The 21,150-nt window shown below is 40.3% G+C and overlaps 1 pseudogene; it reads left to right on the forward strand.

Annotated features, from left to right (window-relative positions):
• The first annotated feature begins 9,092 nt into the window (after positions 1–9,092).
• LOC101788328 (T cell receptor beta variable 10-3-like) lies at positions 9,093–9,570 on the forward strand (annotated as a pseudogene).
• The last annotated feature ends 11,580 nt before the right edge of the window (positions 9,571–21,150 follow it).

Below are 21,150 nucleotides of genomic sequence, written 5' to 3' on the forward strand. Positions count from 1 at the left end.
CTTCAAGAGGAAGACATCACTATCTTAAATATTTATGCACCAAATTCCAGAGCATCCAGGTATATAAAACAAGTATTAACAGAAATGAAAAACCAAATTAGCAGTAACACAATTACAACAGAAGACCTTAACACACCATTGACACCAAGGAACAGATCAACCAGACAGAAAATCAGCAATGAAATAACAGAACTGAATCATACCTGTGAGCAAATGGACTTGATAGACATATACAGAGTGTTCCATCCAACAACATCAGAATACACATTCTTCTCAGCAGTACATGGGTCATTCTCTAAAATGGACCATATATTAGCCCACAGAACATATATAAATAAATGCAAAAGAGTTGAAATTATCCCTTGCATGATATCAGATCATAGTGCAATGAAATTAGAAATAAATGATAAAAGATACTGAAAAAATCACACAAAAACATGGAAACTGTATAACATTCTCTTGAGTAACTAGTGGGTCACAGAGAAAATTAAAGAAGAAATTAAACAATAACTACAAGCAAACAAAATTACAATTACAACATACCGGAATCTGTGGTATGCAATGAAAGCTGTCCTCAGAGGAGAATATATTGCACTGAGTTCCCACATCAGAAAAACAGAATAAATACAAATAAATAACGTGATGTTACACCTCAGACATCTAGAGAGAGAAGAGCAGGTCAAGCCCAAATCCAAAAGAAGAGAGGAAGTTATAAATATCAGAGCAGAAATCAATGCAATAGAGACTAAGAAAACAATCCAAAGAATTAATGAATCAAAGAGTTGGTTCTTTGAAAGAATAAATAAAATTGATAAGCCCCTAGCCAACTTTATTTTATAAAGGGGAGAAAAAGCTCAAATTCATGCAATAAGAAATGAAAAAGGCAAAATCACTACGTGCTCTACAGAAACACAGAAGATAATCAATACCTGTTTTGAAAACCTCTACTCTCAAAGGTTTGATAACACAGAAGCAATGGACAGATTCCTAGAAACACATGAAGTACTAAAGCAAGGTCAATAAGATGTAAAACTGCTGAATAACCCAATTTCTATTAATGAAATTGAAAATGTAATTAAGTCCTTACCTACAAAGAAGATCCCAGGCCCAGATAGATTCACTGCAGAATTCTACAAGAAATACAAAGAAGACTTAATTCCGACACTCCTCAAACTCTCAATGAAATTGAAAGGGAAGCAATCCTTTGTAAGTCATTCCTAGAAGCATATATTACTCTAGTACCAAAACCTGAGAAAGACCCAACTAAAATAAAAAACTGTAGCACTATCTCCCTAATGAACACAGATGAAAAAATCCTCAATGAAACATTGGCAAATAGGATGAAGCAAATCATCAAGAAGATTATATACCATGACCAACTCAGATTCATTCCAGGCATGCAGGGATGGTTCAACATACATAAATCAATAAATGTAATCCACCATATCACTAAAGCCAAAAGTAAGAATCACATGATCATTTCTGTAGATTCAGAAAAAGCTTTTGATATGGTCCAACATTAATTTATAGTAAGAACCTTACAGAAAATTGGAATATAAGGTTTTTACCTCAGTATCATAAAAACCATCTGTGACAAACCAAGTACTCATCATATGAAATGACCAAAAACAGAAACCCCTTACCTTAAAATTAGGAACAAGACAAGCACGTTGATTATCACCACTTCTATTCAGTATAGAGCTGGAAATACTAACCAGAACATTTATACAAGAGAGAAATATAGGGGGTACGGATAGGAAAAGAAGAAGTTAAATTATCATTATTTGAAGATGACATGATACTCTACATAGAAGACCCCCAATACTCCATTGAAATACTCCTAGGTATGATAAATAATTCAGTAATATAGCTGGATACAAAGTAAACACTTATAATCATTCATATATACTAACAACAAAACCACTGAGAGGGAAACAAGAGAACATACTCTTAACAATAGCATCCAAAGAACTGAAATACTTAGGAATCAATCTAACAAAAGTAGTAAATATCTATTAAGGTTAATTATAATTCCCTGAATAATAAATTGAATAGGACTTCAGAAAATGGAAAGACATCCCTTGTTCATGGATAGGAAGAACAAACATTGTGAAAATGGCCATTCTCCCAAAACTGTCTTACAGATTTAATGCAATCCCTATCAAAATAACACTAGCATCCATCAAAGATCAAGGGAAATCAATCCTAAAGTTCATCTGGAACCAGAAGAGACCTAGAATAGCAAAGGCAGTTCTAAGCAGTAAAGGCAAGGCAGGAGACATCGCAATCTCTGACTTGAAGTTATACTACAAAGCTACTGTAAAAAAAAAAAAATCACCATGGTACTGGAATAAAAACAGACTAAAAGATCAACAGAATACATTGTAAGGTACAACTGCAACTACAAACACACTCAGACACCTTATTTTTGATAAAAGGCCAAACATGTCCACTGGAAAAATGATAGTCTCTTCAATAAATGGTACAGGAAAACATGGTTCTCCGTATGTCAAAAACTAAAACTAGACCCAGGCCTATTACCGTGTAGTAAACTAAAATCTAAATGGATCAAAGATCTAAATATTAAAACAGAAACACTAAACCTCCTGGCAAACAAACTAGGCAGAACTTTGAAGGCATAGGAGTAGGTACAGAATTCATGAACAAAAATCAAACTATAACTCAAAATACTTCACAAAATCCATAACTGGGATTCCATCCTAAAAGTGTTTGTGCATGTCAAAAAATTCTCTAGTATAGTGAAAAGAGAACCTACAAATTGGAAAAAAAATCTTAGTAAACAGTCTCTCAGACAAAAGATTTCTGTCTAGAAGTTAAAAAGAATTTTTAAAAAATCAGATCCCCCAAATTCAAAGATCCATTGCAAAAATGGTTATCTGAGATGAATACAGAGTTCACAGATGAAAAATAAAAATGGCAAATAAATATATGAAAAAGTGTTCAGCATCTTTGGTCAAATTAGAGAAATGTAAATTTAACCACATTGAGATTACATCTCTCTCCAGAAAGAATACCCAGGATAAAGAAAACTATCAACCACAAGTGTTGGAGAGGTTATGGGGAAAAAGGAACACTCCTGCAATTTTGGTGGGATTGTAGACTGGTGCAACTAGGGTGGAGGTCAATCTGGAGATTCCTCAGAAAGCTGGGATTGGAATTTCCATTTGACCCAGCTATTCTCCTTCTGGGCATATTCCCAGAAGAACTGAAAACATCATATCACAGTGATATATGGGCACCCATGTTCATATCAGCACGGTTTGTAATAGCCAGATCTTGGAGGCAACCTAAATGCCCATCAACTGAGGAATGGACAAAAAAGACGTAGTATTTTTATACAATGGAGTACTACTCAATTTTAAAGAATAATCTCACTGAGATCGTTATAAGTAAATGGAGGCAACTTGAAAGCATACATATATATGAAATAAATCAAACTAACATCAGTAAATACCGCATTATCTCCCTCTTATATGAAGTGGTAAGGGTACATAAGATGCAATAAAACTCAATTAATACAGTGAAAGATAAGAATCTTCTCAAAGATGAAAAAGATAATATCTCAGGGAAAAGCATGAAAAATAAAAAGAAAGTAAAAGAAAAAATGTCTAAATTTGTATAAACACACTTAGGATAGATAAGATGACTGTGAGACAAATTTTATAAATTTGTAGAACAACAGTTAATATTCATAGGATTGGAACAAGTTTCCCTGTTAGTGTCAGGTGACCTGAAGACCTCTTGAAGATCATTACGAAAAATATCAATGTTAATTCTTTTTCAAGCACAATGTTTGGAAGGCCTGTATGATTATTTTTTGTAGCTCTCTGCTATTGTTCTCTATTTGTCTTTTTGTTTCTTATTTTTCTAGTAATCTGTATTGGTTTGCTTTGGTTTAGCTTGGTTTTTCAGTCTACTGAAGAAAGGATAGGTATACATTTAGAGGCTTATATATGCCTAGCATGTCTCTAAAATAATTTATGAAAGATGATTATATTATATGTGATGAAATGAACAGATATTTTGCAGAAAAACAGATATTATGGTATCTATCACTCATTTTGTATCATCATGCTTTGAAATCAAATATTGTTTCTATTATTTGTTCAGAGATGTTTTAGTATGATTTGCATTGCTCAATTTCAATATACATGAAGATATGGACAGCTATTTTGAAGAGAATAAGATACATTATAGCAGCCATTGTTAATATTGGTATTGTCTTGATTTGAAGGCATGTAATGCCCTCATTACACTTTTCTGGTCATATTTTTATACTATTTTGTTTTGTATCAATTTACTGTGTATGAAGATACAGACAACCATTTAGAAGAAAACAAGAGACATTATGGTAGCCACTGTAGATCGCATGATGTCTTGTTTTGAAATCTGTATCACTAATATTGTTTTCTTCTGATCTGCTTTGCTCTGTTTTGCTATGTTTACTTTTACTCTTTTCTTAAATAAAAACTAAAAGTAAAGCTCAAATCAATAAAAATAATTATATAAAGATGGAAAAATGATGAGTGAACAAATATCACAACATTGTTTTCCCTAAACTGTGGGAAATTACTTAAAAGTAGGCTATGTTAAAATGCATACTCTACACCAACCATTATAAGACAAAACAGATACCCACCTGATATGCCAGATGAGTAAGTGTATTTATGAAATCTCTCCACTGATGCATAGAACTGTTTAAAACAAGCAAGGAAGGAATGAAACCAACAGAAAAGAAATGCAAGCAGAAAGGGATGAATATTACAAAATCAGTATCTATAACAAATCCAAATTATCTACCTAATCTAAATGAGCTAATTACAAAATATATGTTGTAATATTGAATAAAAAAGTGCTTTCTATTGTGTGCCTGAATGTGTTCCTTTAAAATATACTGCAAAGATACTAATAAGAATATATATGAGAAAGAGACAAATACATAAAAGAACCTCCAAATGCATCATGAAGAAAACAGTTCAACCCAAGAAAAGGAGGAAAAGAGTGGAACAGGCACTTCAAAATATGCAATACATCATACAAGTTGATTTCACCTTCTTAGAACTGTCGGATCATTTTCCCAGTTGCCCAGATGAGTTATTGTTGATAGAATTCCCTTCTGACTCCTCTGAGAGCTAATTTTCCTTAGGGATATTTTACCAAGCTCCCACAGCATTCAGGTAGCAATGACTGGAGGCTTTCTCACTTCCTACAATACAAATTGATTAGATTTATAATTTATTTTCTAATTTTCAGAAGAAAAGAGAAGTTTGCCTTTGTGTCACAGGCAAGAGCTGAGAGTACTGCAAACCACCCAGCTTCCAAGGACTGCAGAGACATTAGAAGGCCTGGTGATTTCATGGCTTGCCATCTGAAGACTCTGTGCATCCTCTTAGCCCACCTCCAGGCTTCCTTGCAGGGTGTTTGCTTGGCAACTGGATACATCAGAGGCTGTGGTTAAGATAGAGCTTTGTTCCACTTCCGATGTGCTCATGTGTTTGTCACCACTGTGAGACATGGACTGCAACCTTCTATCGTCACAGACGCTCCAGGAGTCTACATTTGTGGGAGTGTGCAAAGGCTTTAGGGGAACAACCTGGAACTTCCTGGCCAGGAGGGGAGAAGAAAAGACTCTGGAGATGACTTACAGAAGCTGGGGTGTGGATGTCTACTCCACACTCAGTCCTGCTTTGCTGAGTGCAGCTCCCCCTGCTCACTGGAAGCTCAGCATAGTTGTGGAAAGACCTGGCTACATAATCATGCTCTGGGGTTCAGGGATCCTATTGGAAGAGACAGTGACATCCCTGATGCTACAAGAAAATGCTCCAAACTGAGAAAACAGGATCAGAAACGAGCAGCTACTATCTGGACTCAGCCCAGCAGCTTGTGTAGGGAGACATCCTGTCCTGGGTTTCTGGAGTCCATTTGGGGACCAAGGGTCCTCTGCTGTCTGACCCTTAGTGTTTTGTGAGCAGGTGAGCCCTGAGCACAAGTAGGATCGCTCCTGGGGCCGAAGCTCTTTAGTATTGATGGAGGGAGGGTCACCTTCTCACTGTTGAGGTACTCACTTCTGTTTCCTTTTCCCCTAAATTTTTTGGATGTCAAAGTCATCCACACCCCAAGGTACCTAACCAAACCCAAGGGAGGGAAGTCCTTTCTGCTATTCTACCCCACTGCTGGACAAAACATTGTCGTCAGGTATCAACAGACTCCTGGTCAAGGCCTCCAGTTCCTCATTCAGCATTATGAAATGTGGCAGAGGGCTAAAGGAAACATGTCTGACTGATTCTCAGGTCAGCAGTTCAGTGACTATCACTCCAGCTGAACATGAGGGCCTTGGAGATGGAGGACACAGTGGTTTATTTCTGTGTCAACAGGTTGACACTGCCTTGCAGAGCGACTGCCTTTGTGTACTCCAACCTTCTAGCCCCTGCTGAGGATGGCATTCGGTGGGGAGAGGGAGGGTTTCACCTTAACCCAAGCCCTGTGGATGGCTGCAGTGCTTTCCTAACCTGTCCCTGCTCCACTGTGGTCAGCATCAGGACTTAAGGAGGTTCAGGTTCCAGGCCAGAAGGACGCTCTCAAGCTTCTGCATGGACATTTCTTTCCTCGCCACTGGCAGGGGCCCTATTCTGTGCTGGTGTGAGTGTGCATGCAGTGTGATTGATGAATATGATGAATGTTTAAGCAAAATCATCGATTACAGTAAAAAATGCATTGCTGTTACCCGACCCCTATCCTCTCTCTTGCTTCGAACACACTCATCCTAGCATTCTTGCCCCTCTATGAAGCAATGCTGGAGAATTTCACTAGTGTCTTTATCTGTGCTGCCTTTGCTGCCATTATGTCTTAAATTGATTCAGATGTTTACCTTTTAGGGCTATTTGCACCTGGGAAAGAGCCACAAGTTGCTTATTGCTAGATCTGATGAATAAGGCCAGTGAGGATTCTCTGTAATAATGTGTTAAAGATGCTCCAGAGTTCTAGCATTTGAGGAATTCTGAGCCCAGCTTGCAAAGCAACTCTGAAAAAAAGGACATCCAGAAGTATTGCATAAAGGGTCAGGAGCAAAAGAGTAGGTACATCGGGGATGTTTTCAGGAGGATTAATTGTCAGGTGTCTTTTACTCTAATGACTTCCCTTTACTTTAAAATATCCCCTCTATATTCTTTCACCCCTTCTCTTATATGTTATTGCTAGGGTAGACACCAGGGTATCCCCTTTATAGATGCATATTTTAATGTGTCACTAAATAGACTGTAAAGTATATGAGCTACATTGGTCTTTCACAGTGGTTCATATTCACAAGCAACAGGAACAAGATTGATGTCCCATTTTAAGGCCTCCAAAGTCAAAGTTCACCTAATATCCCATGGTGATCCCTAATCTTGGTCAAAAATATGCAGCAGAATTCCATCTCTCACTTTAGGACTACTGGACCAATAGGAGGAGGTTCCATCACATGACATAGTTACCATAGCTAATTTTCAGTCAACTTTCAAGACACATAATTTTAAGCCAGAGAGTATTTGTCCTGTCATAGTGCCACAAGGAGGTATTCATTTTCAGTAACAAAATTTGTGACTCAATCATTAATTGAAAATGAAATGCACAGCAGATATTGCCGGTAGGTGAGATACTGACAGGAGATATGTGTTTTACCAAAGAAATTAAGATGCTGTTTGGAAGAGTATTGTTGTTGGTATTTAGAAAGTGATCCTTACAGCTATGCCATCCTATGTGTTTTATCCCAGAAATTATTGAATATGAGCAGACTTCATTCCTGGCCCTCTCCTAACCATTATGTCTGTACTGTCTCCAAGCAAAGCTCTGGACATAGATGGAGAAGCCTAGGCTGACCAGACTCCTGCACCAGTCTCTCAAGCAAATTCTGTGCTGATCTCTTCCTGTCTTGGCTTCTCATTCTGTGTGTTCCTCACTGGAGCATGATTGGAGAAGACATCCTTCATGATTCCATAGAGATATGCAGTCACAGGGGGCAGATCTTACACTGACCGATCTCCTGCAGAGGAAACAACACTCACTGCTAGTGAAAACTTGTAAATTTTTCATGAGAGACAATTTATGACTTACTTTTCTTATATCATGTGCACAAGATATTCTGAGTGATTACAGAGTATTTTTCTTTAACGATGTACACACTATGCCTACAGTTTGTGTCTTAGCAAAGACCTCATCTACATGATGAAGGAACTGTCTTTCCTTTTTGAGAGACCATTGCTGTAGAGGACGACAGGTGTTAAACCTCTGGTCCTCCTGCCTCAACCTCCCAAGTCCTGAGATCACAAATATATTTGTACCTTTCATGATGGTTAGCCTTCTCTGCTTTTGACAGGAAGTCCAATCGTGGTGAATCCATTGGTCCAGGGTGCATGGCCTCCTTGGAAGGAAAGAAAACTTTATATCTATGAGGACACATAGTGCCCTAAAACTGCTGGTCAGCATTCCTGATAGATGAGTTGGTGTGAGAAGGTGTATGAAAATTCTACACATTTTAAGAATCTTGACTTTGATACTTTTCATCCTTTCTAGATATCAAGTGGCTCCTCTACCCAAGTAATATAACCTCAGACTGACTTCCAGTAATTACCTTATTAAAAACAAAAAGTGCTTGGAGGTAACCTTTTAGCGAAAGAACAATAAAAGGCATGAGAAATATTGTGAGAAGTCTCTCTAGACTGGAGAAACATGAGAAAAAGACAAAACAGTATACAAATAAGTATTTACATCCTAATGAGATGGTTGTAGGAACAGATTTCCATACTAAAATCAGGGAAGAGGCATATGCACTTGTAATTAAAAACAGGCTGCACATCATTTTCCATTTGGGACACATAAATTGTGTCCCAATATGAAATTCTTGACAAATACGTGCATACATGAGCAAATACACATTTGTAAGTGAAAATTGCCTTGTAGGTGAGGAGCGTGGTAGTTTCACTACACAACTTATGCATTTGTCAGGACAGTGACATCACCGAGTCATAGAAACCTCAAGTTCTACTTCCCCTAGACATAACTGGAAGATACAAGATCACTGCCCTTGTTGAGAAATGGGCACGGAGCTCTTCTCCTGGGTGACCTTCAGTCTCTTATGGGCAGGTGAGTATGTGCCATAGGTGGGCTTCCTTCCCTAAAATTCCCAAAACCTCAATACAAACCTTCCTCTCTGGGCTCTTCACCGGGTTCTTCCTCTGCCATAGGACATATAGAGGCTGGAATCATCCAGAGCCCAAGATACAAGATCACAAAAACAAAAGAAAAAGTGACTTTGAAATGCCACCAGACCAACACCTTAAGTCCATGTACTGGTATCAACAAGACATAGGGCGTGGACTGCGGCTGATCCATGACTCATATGGTATTGACAACCAGGACAAAGAAATCCCTGATGGATACAGTGTTTCCAGAGAAAACACAGAGGACTTTCTCCTTACTCCGGACTCAGCCACCCTGTTCCAGTCATCTGTGTACTCTTGTGCCACCAGTGATTCCACAGTGCTGCATAAGCACCCCCTTTCTAGTACATAAAGTGTTGTTAGGGAGACTGTGGTTGTCTGTGCCCACAAAACCTGGCTTCACCTTTGGAAGTTCCAGCCCCTGCAGGAGTCACAGAGTCCTTGACATGAACTGCTGCCTCCCAGTCTGGTGTTCAGTTCTGACATTCTAACCATGCTGGTCTCTGCCACACCTTAACACCACAAGATTCTTGGTTTTCTCTTCTGTATCTCTTAACACTGGCAGAAATGCATCTCTAATTGTTACATAATAACTGCCTTGGTCCTCTGGAAACCAGCATCTTTTTCTTACCCCTGAGCATTTCAATGACTTCTACTACCAGCCAAGTCCCATTTATAAAGGGTCTCTGTTCCCATCAGCCTTTGCTCTCTGGGGCCCTAGCCCTGCCAGGTCCCTAGTTATCGAACTTCACTTACCTGCCCCTCATCAGCCTGTACATTCCCTCAGCTCTTTTTCCCCAGCCATGTTTTTCCACAGTCAGTTCTGTCCTCCTGTGCCATTTTGCACAGTGGACACTTTTTCCCAGGCCATTTCTTCTGTGAAGAACATATTTCCCTTCCTCTTCTACAGGATGTTATCTTCATTCCTAGGATGAAAATATATTTTGGGTACATGTCACTGTGAAAATAAAAAGATATAGGTCTTCGAGAATGGATTGAGAAAAATATTTTTTCCTTTCATTTGAGGAAGAACATTTTTAATAGAGGTACAAAATATTATAATGCATGCGGAATAACATCATTTCAGTTATGTTAAAATCTTTGCACCAAACTCTATGTAAAATTAAACATTCAAGACCTGGACCAGGAAGAAGCATAAGGAATGTGCATAAGTAGTGAAGAATCAGTGTAATAGAAGACATCAATACCCATTGCATACAGGTGGTTCCTTAGGATTTGCAGCCTCTTTGCAATTGGAAGATTCAGAATCTGTCTCCAGGTCCAGATGTGGATAAAAATGATGTAAGACAGTGACAACTCTTGCCCTTTAAAATATCACATAACACTATGTTGGGGCCCCCACAAGAACCCCCATTTAGAGATTTTGAAGTGCAATTCATAGAACGGTACTCATGGTTCAAGGTTATGACAGTGACAAAGCCCTTATTCAGCAGAAGATCATCATGATAAAGCACACAGATGAGATCAAGGGGAATCTGCAGTCTGCTTCCTTGTGCTTCTTTCCTTCCAGGAGGATCAACACAGTTTACCCTCCACCCAGACTCTAAAATGTGTGCAGTGTTTTTCATGTGGATCCATGAAATTTCAGAGTCCTAGAGATTTTACTGAAGACTGATAAATCGCTCTCTCTACCCAATATGTACCAATAATCCAGATCTCAGAAGTAAATTCGGTGCTAAGCATGTTGGTTGCACCAACAATCTAGGCAACATGAGCCACAGTAAGCAGGGAAGTTTTTTTTTGTTTGTTTGTTTGTTTGTTTGTTTTTAATCTAGCACAGAACACCGTTTGTTCAACAGCCAAGCTTACATATACCAGGTAAAGTTCAACGTTGTAAGTGGGATTTTGATAGCACAGCACACTCAACCTACTATGTCAGCAATTTTGCATGGTTTTCAGCACTGAGAATCTATGATGAATGCTAAGTATTAAGTTTAAAACCCTCATTGAAGGATGATCATGGAATTTAGGTTCGCTGAATGGAACAAGGTGAATCTTCCCATTCCTTTCCTTCCCCAATCATCATCTCTGTCTCCGTTCCCATCCCTAGCTTTATACCAAGTGGTATCTTCAAAGAGAACAACAACTCAGACAAACACTGAAAACCTGCAAGTATAGGACTTTATTGGAATCTAGGTTATAACTTCTCCCTGTGTGGGTGAAAATTCAGGGCATTGCTGATCGGGTGGAAGGAGACAAAAACTGGGTCAGGTAACAGTGTGTAGGCCATGGGAGGAGAACAAAAAGCCAGCCACTTACAGTGCATGGGCTGGGAGACAGGAAGAGCCAAGCCCTGCCTCCCATCAACATCCCTGTAAGCAAGTGCCTGTTCCAGAGAATCACAGGCTGAGAGGACAGCTATTGAAGTAATATACAACTTAAGGCTTATAGTGTTTAGTGTTTCATTGACCTTGCAGCCCTAAATCTAGTAATGTGATCATCTATTTGGCAGATAACAACAGGCAATATAGCATCTATGGGGTATCTTCCTCTGAAGGTGGTAGCCTTTGTTAGTTCCCCATTGTCTTGTTATAAATTTTGTGTCATTCCCATTGTTTTGTTTCCTTTGGTTTTAATCTGCTGTATCTTGTTTGATTTGATTCTATCTGATGGCATGTGCAGCTATTTCAAAGATATAAAGATACATTATGGTAGCCATTTTAGATTTGGTATTATATTATTTTGAAATCTTATATTTTGTTCATTGTTCTGTTTTTATTGGTTCTATTCTGTTCTTTGTTTGCTGGATTTTATTATGTCTGAAGGAAGAGGCAGGTAGTTTGAAGCAAGAGCCATCAGGTAATATATTGTTAATTTCTTAATATCTTGTTTTGAAATTCTATATCAATTACATTGTTTGTTTGAGGGCTTTATTCTGATTTAGCTTGCTTGCTTTTATTCTCTTTAAAATAGAAAAGTAATAAAAGAACTCCTGGATCATCCCAGGGAAGAATTTTTAGCAGGGCTGCAAGCAGGAACAGCACAATCAGCACCATTCTCCAAATACAGAGCAAAGAGAGCTCTCAGTGTCCCAGACTGGAGATGCCCTCTCTCTGCTTAATCACCCCATGTGATTGTGATTCAGGTTGTTCACCAGGATGTATTTTTGTCTGTCAAGAGTGGATGCATCTTGCAGGTAGTTAGAGGAAGCCCTGGTACAAATATGCCAAACCTCATCATTTCCAAAGATTTTGAAAAGCTGTGGGATCTGGATTAAAGCGTGACAAGTTAAATCTTAAAGGACTGAAAGAGATTCCGTGTTTCTCTACTCAAATATCCTTCGTTTTCTCAGAATAAGCACAATAATTCCAGAAATGTATGAGTGAATTTCTGGCCTTGCAACAACAGTGTTGCAAAAAATTCTATGCAGATTTCTTCTCCACCCTAGTGTCACCTGGTCACCATCCTCACACAGATATTCACACCAGGTCCCCACTACTCACACACACCTTGATGGCATGTGACAAGGCTGGTACAGTGTCATCATCTGCTGGGAATCAAATCAGCTGGAAAGGCACCACCACCAAGTTTACATATTGTGACAGAGCACTTATGAGGATAAAAACATGGAGCTGATCACTGTAACATTTCTCTGTGTAAAAAAGACATAGCCTTCTTCCATGTGGGAGCTCAGCAGTGACTCCTTTGACCAGCAGCAAAGACACTGCTAAGTCATCAAGCCACTTTTCAAATGATTTTCTCAACTATGCTTTTAGGGTTTTCACAACTCCAATCATATTTCACTCCAGTGACAGAAACAGCTACTACTGTACCTCACATGAAGAGTTCTGTCAATGGTTGGAATAAAGTGAGAAAATAATTATTCTTTATGCAGACTGTTGGGAATCCCAGTTATCGACTGTAAACTCTGCATTTTTTATTATAAAACTTTCACTACAATTTGATGAGGAAAGCAGTTCAGATCTCACTGAAACAAAGGTATAAAAGCAACTGTTTGTCTTAGATGTGCTCCCAGTATACACAAGGAATTATGAAAAGGTACTATAGACCAAGGGGAAAGCAAACATTAGCTGATTAATATTTTTTATTTTGTGACATCTTGAATTGAAGGAAGATCCCAAATAATGAGGTCAAAAATGAGAGAGCTCGGTGAAGATTTCTAGTGAGAAGTGTTGTTGAAGCTTCCAGATGGTGACATCCAGCTGACAATGAGAACAGAAGGAGATATGAGAAAACCATGAAGGGCTGTGGTATGGCCTCTGGGGAACAGTGTCCTGACATACTGAATGGGGTCAAAGAAAGGGACCTCACGGTGCCCATGAGTATTTGACTCCATGACTAAAATACCACTGTGCTTGAATTCTGGGACTCACCTTTTTTCCCGTTAGCACTTCGAATTATGGCTGATGGTATTGTTTTCTGTCTTACTGAGGCACAGTGGACTTACGCATTTCAGATTATTACTGGCATTTTATAGTTAATTCATACCAGGTAATCTTAGTACAGAGGCTGAGTGACATCATCTCAATACTTGAAATTTTTGGACAAAGAAGGCCTTACCCTTTCTGCCCCTTGCACCAGGACCCAGATCCTGGCAACCTCCTTTTCCCTTTGATCCGGCCATGGACCAACACATTCCTATGCTGGGTGAACTCTGTGTCTGAGGATAGCTGAGAACACAAAGCCATTTCATCACATCCATATGTGATGACTAAAATTTTTCTGTTCTTCTAATTCTTCTATTTCTAACTTGTGTCACCAGAAATCACATCAAAGCTGAAGTATTGAACTCCTCCACATACAGGGTCATGAAGAAGGGACAAATATAGTTCTAGGGTGTGATCCACTTTCTGAACAGAGTTTCTTTCACTGACACTGACAGACTCTGCAGAAAGGCCTGGAATTTCTGATGTCTTTTCAGAATGAATTTCTATCAGATGCATGAGGGATGCTGCCTGAGAATGATTATAACCAGAAAGGCCAGAGGGCATCTTCCCCATTCTGAAAATCTAGCCAGCAGAGCAGACAGGACTAAACGTTATCTCTATGCCAGCAGTTTGACCACAGTGAGGCCCCACCACTTCCTTCCTCTTCAGAAACCTCATGTGCTAACTCTGCCCAGTGATCAAGGGCCCTAAAAAAATGAGTCAGTGGCTTTTTCTTCACTAATGGGAATAAGTGCATTCAAAACCTCAGAATTCAGACCATAGGAAGTTCGAAAATTTGCTGTGGCAGATAACAGTGGGAAAGTAGCTCCATAGTAATTGGAAATGCTCCAATGAAATTGTTAAACTTTATTGTTCTTTAAATGACAATCAACAGTATAGCAAAATAATTTGCAGTTCTTCTAGAGAGGGAATTTATGACTTAGTTTTCTATGTCACAAATACAAGACCTCCTGAGATAATACAGAGCCTTTCTCTTTCACTCTGGAGACCCTCTGCATGCAGAGCATGTCTTAGCAAAGACCTCTTCCTCATGGCCAAAAAAGGTGGGATTTAAGGAGACTGAGAGTAGTTGGTCACTTAGGAGCTCTGTGGCTTCACAGTGTTTTAGGGAACCCCGTGTGTGTGTGTGTGTGTGTGTGTGTGTGTGTGTATGCGTGCGCACGTGCGCGTGCCCGCATGTGCCCACACATACCTGTCAGTGGTTTGGGAACTAGCTGGGAGAACAGGATTAAAAATAATGCCAGGCTGCCTGCTTGGATCAGAAAGTGGCTTATATTTACTGGATGTGACCTGCACAAGTAGAGGTAAACACAGACTCATTGTCTGGGAAGGTGAGGGTGCTGTGTGTCTCAGTGTACTGAAAAAGTAAGATTATTTGCTCCTGTACCAGTCATGGATGGTGAGGCAGCTGGGGGTTTGGGGAAAGTGGAAAATCAGTGTTTGGTTAGAACAGAAGCACGGTTAGTATGAAAGTAACGTGTATGCGAAGGCTGTTTGCCCTGACTCAACTTCAGAGCATTTTTTCCTTTATTCTGGCTTGGAGGTTATCTAATCTGTCTTTATTTTTTTTTCACCTAAATCTAGACTCTGAACCCTAGCCTTAATCAAAGTGGAACATCCATTCAGAGTCCTTCTCTGAACCTGGGGATGCTAAGAATGTGGATCTGTCTGCTCCCATCCATTCAGTGGGAGCTCACTCTCTGGCCACACTCCCCTCTTTGCCTTCAAATATGACTGCTGATTTGGGGCCTTAGATTCTCACTTTATCACTCCACACTCAGACTTGTGGTAATTTTGCCCACTTTCATCTCTGTTTCTTCGAATTCTATATAATGAGGCCTGAAATATTTTGCAAGGAGACTACAGTGCCTGTCAGAAAAGACAGTAGGTCCTGCTACTCCATTCATGTCATATAAAATGCCTTACTGTGCTGAGTTCTGTGGCATTAGGAAGCCTCATTCATCAACACTATTTAACATAAGGTGCACACTGCAAGACATTCTGGCTGCAGCCTTGGGGCATCTCCTGTCCATGATGCCATGTAGGTTCATGTTTCATGGTGCACCCATGAGTCTGTGGGGGCACCTCAGGCTGTGACATCACCAGATCGCTTCCTGTGCTCTGCTAACAACCAGAGACTCTGCTGGATCTGAGCTCAGACCTGTGAGACCCTACCATGGACACAATCCTCTGCTGCTGTGTGTTCCTTGGTCTCCTGGGGGAAGGTGAGTTCTGTGAGTGCTTACAGTTTCTCATCCTTCCTTTCCCTGAGGGTGTTTCCAATCCTTCACTTCATTCTCATTTTGCTATTTCCACAGGATACATTGCACCAGGGATCAAGCAAACTCCCAGGCACAAGATCACTGAGATGGGACAGACTGTGACTCTGAAGTGTGACCCCATTTCTGGTCATCAGTACATCTATTGGTGCCGACAGACTGCACCAAAAGGAATAGAGTTTATGGTATATCTTTTTGACAAGGCCTCAATGGATAAAGGAGACTTTTTCAAGGATAGATTCTCAGCAGAGAAACCAGAATGATCCTACTCCAACCTGAAGATTGAGCCCGTGCAGCTGGGAGACTCAGCCATGTATCTATGTGCCAGCAGTGCAGCCACAGCCACACACAGACATTTCCTGTCCCTACAAAACTCAGTACCTTCCCCTCACCCAAGGCTCTAAGCACCCTTTTCTTCCTCTGTAGGCAAGAATGTGTAACTGGCACACTGGTTGCTTCCAATTGGTACAGAGAATTAGCCCTAATCATCAGAATTGTCAATAGAAACAAGGATAAATCAAGCAATTGTATGTAGGAAATAGTCAAAGGCTGTGGCTGTGGATCCAAGGATGTGAAAAATGTGGACACAGGAGGAATCTGGTATGGCTGCACAATGAACCCTACATCTTTCTGGGTTGTGTTTATTCTATGCAGTAAAACATACCTTCTATATTTGATTGAAACAGCCTTCTATAGATGTAAGGCTTTGTTGCGTTTGTTAAAGGTCTCCAGTCTTACAGAAGATACCAAATGTGAATACCGTATGAGGGTTGGGATGAAAAAAAGTTCTGGAACAATAGGCATCAGAAGCAAAAGCTCTCGAGGACTCTGTACCCAGGACAGGAAGGCAGGTTGTTTAGGAATGATGGTTGCCTGTGTGAGTGTGAGCTCACACTCTAGATGAAGGCTGGTAAGAGAGTGACAGTCAAATCACAGTGGAAATGAACTGTCTACTCCCTGGGTGATCTGTGGAAAGAACCCTGATTTCTTAGGGCTACAAACTGTTAACAGTTGGCAAGGACTGATGTAGCAAAGACCTTATGAGGAAAGCTCTGTATTTCCTAATATTAAAACATGTAAATCACACATATTCCACTGAAAAAAATAAATAGGAAATTCTGTGCTAGACTAGTTGAATACATCCAATTGTTATCTACCTATATATCCATTCACTCTTTTGTTCACTTATTCTTTAGAAAATGAACTTCCAACAAAAGTATTGAAAGTATGTCTGTTTCTATGCAGGAACACTGTGGGACTCAGCAGAAAAAATATTACAGGACCATGTACATTGCTGGGGCCATTGCAACACAGTCATAAAATTTGCTTCATGTTATAAGGTCACCAGCTCTGCTTCAATGGGTTGCCACCAGGACAGAAGAAAACTTTGGTGACATATAGTCTCATATTTGAGGGTGAGCTTATAAATTATCACTCAAACGTGGGAATATCTCAGGTTGAAGGAGGTGCTGTTGATTACACATGGGCAAGAAACACAAAGTGGAGCCCTGGGACGTCCCCTCAGAGACCTGGTTAGGAAGAAGCTTCCACTCCCTCTTGACTCTGATGCTAGCTGAGTGCAGGTTCCCGTGCTGCGGGCCCTCTTCCCTCTGGATGCATGGTCTCAAGAGTACACACAGGATGCTCCTGGCTGTTGTTTGGAAGACTCCTGCTCTATGTCTCTCACTTATCCTCCCAGCGGATTTCCTCTATCATCTCTTAGGAGCTTGACTGGAACCAGTTGCAAAGCACAATAGTAGGCCACATGCAGGACTAGGTCCCTGTTTTTTTTTTCCTTCCCCTAGAGCTGATTGGTCAGCCTCAGCCAGACACTCATGTAGCCAGGGCAGCACAGCCAAGCACCTCTGTGCTCCGAAATGACAGTCACATTAGGAAGGGCTGGGCCCTGAGATTGTATCCCAGGCTCCCAAACAGCTCCCCATTGATTGATCCACATTGAATTCTACTATTTGGTTCACTTTCAATCTCACTGCTTTTAACATAGCCACCACGAACCAAATCATCTGAAGTTGTGAACCTAATAAAACTTCTCTTCCTTTAAACTGTACTTGCTAGAGTTGTGCCACAATCAATAAAATGCTGACTATTATGTCATTTAACTTCAGTTTTCTCCATAAAGGCTCTATCCACAAATGCAGTAAACATGGCTTTTGGACTTCAAAGTAAGTGGCAGGGAAACATAGAACATTAAGTCCCTAATAAGTGAAATCATGGTTATTACTCACTGTACCATAGGGTGGAGCACTGAGACACTATGGATACCCAGCTGTTGGGGAGGAGTAGCCCACAGAACTGCCAACCAAGGACATGCACAATTTAAGATGGATGCTATTTCACACCTCCATCCACTAATATATTTGATGACACATTCAGGAGCTCATAGTGTATTTCCACAGCAGGGAGGAAAGAAACTCCATCTCTACAATGCTTAGACATCATGTGGAGTATCAAAGACATGAGGAAAGATTTGGTGCTAGATTGGGAAGGCCTGCAGGCCAGCAATAGCTACAGTGAAAGGAAAATCTGCTTCCTAGAAGACGGGATCTGTGGTGTAGAAACAGGGCCCAACCCAGCCCAAACTGGAGCACACCACTGTAGCTCTTGTGTTATTTTGTCAAGAAAAGATGTAACTGAGGTTTTAGATGAGCTGAGCCCAGAGACATGGTAAGAAAATTAAGTTTCATGAGCATCAATAGAGACCCTGACAGCAGAGAAGAGACATCACATCCTAACCTCCAATAAAAAAAAAAAAAAAAAAAAAAAAAAAACTGATGTTCACAACTCCATCCTTGAAAAGAGGAGAACCTGGAGCAGAATGACAGTATTTCATTTCTGTTCTATCCTGTCATGAGTTCGAGGTTTCTCAGCTATGTGGCTGTTTGTCTCCTGGGAGCAGGTAAGTCCTGGAAACCAGGGCTGCATATTCATTCTGGACCTGCTATCTCCTGAATTTTCCACTCTGATGGAGACTGCACCCTAGTCTGGCTTCTGGATACAATTTTTATCTGCTTTTCCCACAGGGCAAGTAAACACTCAATTCATCCAGATTCCAAGACACAGGATCAACACAAAAGTACAGCAAGTGACTCTAAGATGTTCCCCTAAGACTGGGCACCAGAGTGTGTCCTGCTACAGATGTGCCATGGTTCTCGGCCCTCAGTTCCTTTGAATACTACAATGAATTTCAGAGAGGAAAAAGAAACATCTCTAATTGATTCTCAGCTCAGTTCCATGACTCTCTCTCTGAGATGAACATAAGTACCTTGGTGTTGGAAGACTCAGCTGTTTATCTCTGTGCCAGGAGAACGCAAAGCTCTGCAGAGTATGCAGCATTCTGTGCACAAACTCCTGCCAGTATGGATCCACCAAAATCTGACAAAATGCTGAACACATAGGCACCAGCCAGGTGTGGTTATGCATGTTTGTATTTGAACTCTCTAGACAGCTGAGGCAAGAAGATCACAAACTAAAACCCAGCCTGGATAACTCAGGGAAACCGTGAAACCATGAAACCGTGCTTCAAAGTAGAGAAGAGATAGGGAACAGCTAAGTATGAATGCCCTGGGTTCATCCTGAGGCAAAAGAGACAGAGACAGAGACAGAGAGATAAAGACACACAGAGACAGAGAGAGAGAAAGAGTTGAGATAGAGACACAGAGAGGCAGAGAGACACAGAGAGAATGACAGAGAGAGAAAAAAAGAAAGAAAGAAAAGTGTCTTAGTTACTTTTTACTTGTCACTGAGACAAAGCACCTGATGCTCAAAGTTGGGAAAGGTAAGGTTTATTTCTTACAGTTTTTGGAGGTTTTCAGAACATACTAATTTGGCTCCAAGGCAGGGTGGCATTACAGGGCCATAGTCCACGGCAGCTCCAAACAGCAAGGCTGAAACCAGTAAGAGAGCAAGTCACGCCTTCTTCCAGCCATTACATCACATCCTGGATCCACCTGTATCTGAGTGTTACACTGACCATCAATCCAAGCACCACACAATGAACCAATCGCAGATGAAAAATGTAAACAGATGAGGCCTGGGGTCCACTGACATAAACCATGACATTCCACCCCTGGACCCCAGTACCATGTACATCCTTTATACAAAAGACATTTAGTCCATCTCCAAGAGTTGCTAACGTCCTAACAGTTTCAGCATTGCTGAGAAGTCCAAGTCCCAAGTCTCCTCCAATATCTATGGCCAACTCTTAACTGCAACATCCTGTACAAATGAAACAAGGTTAAACATTTCTGAAATGCAAAGGCACAAGATAAACATTACCTTTCCATAAGGTACAAAGTGGGGAACATAAAGCACTGGAAACAAAGCAAGTCCAATATCCAGCAGGGTTGAACATTAAATCCTAGAGTTCCATGCTCAGCATCTGAAGCAGTCTGCTTGCAGGCTCCAAAAGGCTTGGGTGATTCCACTCCTATGGCATTTACAGGGATTTTAGCTCCCATATCCTCTCTCTTAAACGCACTCTGGTTGCTTTTGCAGCTTTCCTTGGATGATCCACGTTATGGGCTTTTTGAAATTTCTTAGGTCTCCACTGAACCTTTGGCTTCAGCTTTACATCTTTACAAATTGTCCTCTCAGGGGCACACTGCTTGGCCTCCCAGGCCCTTTGCAATCAAAGTGGAAGCCGTCTTACCCTATGAATGTGCACATTTTCTTTGCACTGAAAATCATCTCCATGTGGATGCCACCAAGTTTTGTCACCAACTGGAACAGTTGCCAGGCTTTTTCTTTCTTGGCTATAGGGATCAATTGCCTGAAATTCTGGACTCTGTGAACCAGATTGTGAAGAAAAGCTTTTCTATATTGCTGTGGTTCTGGAATCTCATTTGACCTACATCACTATTCTGGAGTATGATGGTCTGAAGCTTTGTCTTCTGCACAAATTCTTGCACTTTTGCCATTTTGAGGCTTTGAAGGGCGGGGACACACTGCTTCCTGGGATGCCCTGGGGCCATCTTTCTTATCTCATTTTTTCTCTTCAGCAATCAAAGTCTCAACTCCATCTTTTATTTTAATTTAAAGAGAAAAACAAAACAAGACAAAGCAAGACAGTAAAAGGCTACAAGTAATACAGAATTTCAAGAGAAAAAAGATACAGTAAGAATTCACTAGTAAATAGATTACATATTGTCATCTTAGAAACAGTTGTCCAGGTTACAAAGTTAAAGCATACAAAGTGGACATTAA

The sequence above is a fragment of the Cavia porcellus genome, unplaced genomic scaffold, assembly GCF_034190915.1.
Source record: "Cavia porcellus strain 051 isolate PalLab524CR breed Dunkin Hartley unplaced genomic scaffold, mCavPor4.1 scaffold_6, whole genome shotgun sequence".
Taxonomy (NCBI): Eukaryota; Metazoa; Chordata; class Mammalia; order Rodentia; family Caviidae; genus Cavia; species Cavia porcellus.